The following is a 4110-nucleotide window of genomic DNA, read 5'->3' as shown; positions in this document are numbered from 1 at the left end:
GACACATATAAAATATTAAATGTGTTTTAAATTAGTAAGTTAAAACAAAAGAAACTAAATTAAAATGAAGTTAAAATAAGAGGGACAATTTAAAAATAAAATAAACTACTAGGATTGAAAAAGGACCCTTGCACAATACGTGTAAATTCAGAGGGGCTAATGATGAAAATTTCCCCGACCCAAAATGCCGTGTTGAATCGAGGGTTACATTACAACAGCACACAAACTTTAGGAAATTTTTTTTTAAAAAAACTAAAGTATTAATTGGAATTAATTGCATTGCAACGGAAAAGGGGAGGACCTAACTTGAAATTATCCCTCTCCACTAAAACAAGCGGATCCCAGGGGTAAAGAAAACAAAATCGGGTCGGGCAAGCCATTTCAAGGCTACATACACATGCCCCAAACGGCATCACTTCATGCTGCCAATTTAAGCTTCTTAAAAGCCAAATGTTTTGGCAGAACAAATTGAAAAAGACAAAAACCTAGAGGTTTGCTCCTATTCGGCCGCCACTCAACCTTCCTTCCAACACCACGATGCCTTTAGATCCCCTTTCGGCTTCGATTTCAACGAAGCGAACAGAGATCCATGGCCGATTCGCAAGATAAGGTTTGCTTTTTCCCCTCCTTTTTTTTTAAAATGAAAATGATGAAAACAATCGATGGAAAATAGATAAAAATGACAGAAAGATTAAAAAGACTAAGAAAGATCACCTCTTCAGAAATTGTTTTTGAATTTTTCTATTCAGTTTTCGTATAATGTATGTGTGTATGTGTTTTTGTGTGTCCCCTTTTACAATAGAAAAAAAATGGCTTTATAGCCAAATAATAAAGAAAAATATAATCTTTTTGTCCTATTTTTCTTTTTGCTGTTGTGTTTGCATTGGTTCGCAGGTACGGACGCACTAGGTGGCGTGCACAGAGTTGGTACAGTTGTGTTGACGCGCTGGAGGTTGTACGAGGGTTGGGAGGCCAGCTGCGGTGCATGGGGAACCTTAGGGTTCCTGAAGATTGCTTGACCTTTGGGCCAATCGGGCTGATGAAATTTTGGGTCTTGGTTTATTTGTAATATGGGCTTGTTCAATGCACTTGGGCTTTAAAGACCTGGACTATGGCTTTTTTTTTTGGTGTTATTATTTGATTTAGATTTCTTGATTTGGGCCCGGGCAAAAATTGGGCCTTACAATAAAAAAATATTTTTTTAATTCATACACAAATGCTTGAACATCGGATGAGCAAGTATACAAAAGCTTAACCATTGAACCACTAGACTCATCATTAACATAAAATTGCACAAAATTAAGTTTAAGCCAATAGTTAAAGGATAGATATAAAATAGCAAAATTTCCAAAGACGCGACTCAAACCCCTAATCTCAAACACATAAGCAAAACACACAACCACAAAAACAGAGACTCTTTTACAATAAAATTCTCTAGGTAAACATTCAAATTTTTTGGGCGTTACAGAAATGATATTTTTCAATGAGAATACTAACTAAATGTTAAAATTTTAAACACAACAAACTGCATGACAATCCATGAGTACTCCATGCTTGTGTTTTTTTTTTTACAAAATTTTTATATGTTTTTATTTTAAAGTTTTTAATTATTTATTAATGTGACATATAAGACAAATGATGTTATGTTAGCATGACGTGCACATGAACTGCCATGCAAGTTGTCAAGCCAACATAAAAAAATTATGTTTTAGTCATCTTTTACATTAAAAAAAATACAAATTGACTCTTTTTTGAAAGGTTAATGGCCAAATTTAACTCAAAAAAAGAATAAGGACGAAAGCAACAAAAAATATAAACTTTGAGGGTTAAATTTATCACTATGCCAAATAATATTGTAGAATAGATAATGAATATATTTAAAATTACAATTTTACCCTTAAATTAAAATAATAATTTATTTATACTAGCAAAGGATCCACTTCAGTTTTATAGCCTTCCACATCTTTTTATACCATTAATATTTTAACAATTCAATTGTTAAATTTATCAATATATTTATACTTGTCATGCATGTAAATTTTTAATTGATCGATATCTCTATCATATTAATCTAAAATATTGTTTATATTAATATATGTATATATATTTAACTATTGAAGTTTTTATATAAAATAAATAGTTAAAATTTTTAATTCATGCCAAACTTGACATGTATAATTTGCATGAATGGAGCATAGAATATGACAATTGACTTGTTAAATTATTAATGATATAAAAAATTACGGAAGGGTTCTTGATGTAAGTGGATCCATTAATTTAAATAAATATTATATTTTATGTTTAAAAGTAAATAACATTTAAATAATTTATAAAATTATAATACTTTATTTTATAAAATTATAAAATTATATTTTGTTGCTTTGGTTTTAATGTTGTTTTGGATTACTTTGGTGTTAGAGGTGAAGTCTGTACTAACAGTGGTCTTTGCATCCCATGAATGGTTTTAATTTAATAATAAAATTACAAATTAGTTATCATAAAATTATACTTTGGCCTCTCAACAAATGAAAAACTTATATTTAATCTCTTCAAAATTGATGTAATTATAAATTAATATAAGATAAAATTACATTTTGGTTTCTCAAAAATTTTATAGATCGGTTCCAACCCTTCAAAAAATGTTTTCGGCTTTACCCCTTTGTGGCCCTCAATCTTTAAATTTTAGTCAATTTACTTTATGTTGGATGGAAAAGTTGATTAGTTTGTTTAATGACATTAATGTGGCAACTTACATAACAATTCACATTACTTCATAAAATTTCAATATATAAAGTATTTAAACAAAACAAATTAAAAAATTGTTCATAAATTAATTTGTTTTTTAAACTATCCACATCAATAATGAAGTACACATAGACTTTTATGCAGACAGTCAAGTTAATGTGATTAAAATTTTAATAATTCAATAAGTTTTTTGGTCCAGCAAAAGGTAGCTTGATTAAATTTTGAAGGTCGATGGTCAAAGTAATAAAAAAAAAGGCCAAAGTGGTAAAATGAGTAAATGTTAGGGGGTTAAATTTGTCATTATGCCAATTTAAAATAATCTAAACTAAAGTTTAGAGATAAAAATATTAACTGAGTTATATGAGCAATTTAATTTTTTATTTTAAAAAATTGTCGATTAAATCTTAATTTGGTTGGCATCGACATTGTTGCTAGTGTAAGAGGATGGTTCAAGTGTTTCCAAATGCATTTTATCCTTTTGTTTAAGAATTAAGAGAGAATATGGGTAATTATAAGCATTATATCAAAATTAATATAAAAAATTATTTTTCTACTTTTTCTCAATTTGTGACATTAAATTTAATCAATTAAAGTTTTTATATTAGTATATATCAAGGTTAACCTTGGCAAAGTCGGGTGGAAGACTCAAAAGCTTAGTTAGTAGCTAGCCAAGTCAAGTGTGAGCTTGAAATATTTGATACATAAAATATCTAATACTAAATATATAGATATAGATATATAAGAAAGAAAAAGAAATTTTTTTTTGTAGAAAATGACTTTAGAGAATAACGACTTAGATACAACAGTGTCAATTGTACTTGAAGTACCAGAGGAGATATTTGGAAAAAAAGTATTCTATTGCTTTTGCATTGAGTAAATTAAATATATGTAGCTAAGGTTTTAACTAACAAAGTAACTAAAACCAGTTCCCTACTAAATTTGTTTAATGTTAACAGGAAAGTACTACAATTTTCAAAGTGCCTCATCAACTACATGAAAGTAAATGAATAAGCCTATGAACCAAATGTGATTTCAGTTCGCCCCTCACTACCATAAGCCACACTTGGCGAGGATGGGAGATTTCAGGAGGAGGTGGTTTGAGAAGATTGTTGAGAAAACTCACCTTGGTCTCAACCAATTTCGAGAGGCAATGAAACACTTGGAAGGAAAAACTCACAAATGCTATGAAAAACCTCTTCCTCTTGGCCTTGAAGATGAAGCAAATTTTGTAAATAAGATGGTGTATGATGGATGCTTTGTAGTTCAGCTAATCCGGATGGGTCATTTATATGATCTTAGGGAGCTGTGTTAGACTTGTGTGACCCAAATTCTAAGAGATTGCATGCAAGTCAAGTTAATCAAAAT

At 29.6% G+C, this 4110-nt stretch overlaps 1 long non-coding RNA gene across 1 annotated transcript; it reads left to right on the top strand.

Annotated features, from left to right (window-relative positions):
• The first annotated feature begins 427 nt into the window (after positions 1 to 427).
• LOC128286439 (uncharacterized) lies at positions 428 to 1217 on the top strand. The gene is made up of 2 exons (XR_008276997.1): positions 428 to 610; positions 895 to 1217. It is a non-coding gene; the product is annotated as an uncharacterized LOC128286439 (long non-coding RNA).
• The last annotated feature ends 2893 nt before the right edge of the window (positions 1218 to 4110 follow it).

This window comes from Gossypium arboreum, chromosome 13, assembly GCF_025698485.1.
Source record: "Gossypium arboreum isolate Shixiya-1 chromosome 13, ASM2569848v2, whole genome shotgun sequence".
Lineage (NCBI taxonomy): Eukaryota > Viridiplantae > Streptophyta > Magnoliopsida > Malvales > Malvaceae > Gossypium > Gossypium arboreum.
This window is presented reverse-complemented; position numbering and strand designations above follow the sequence as displayed.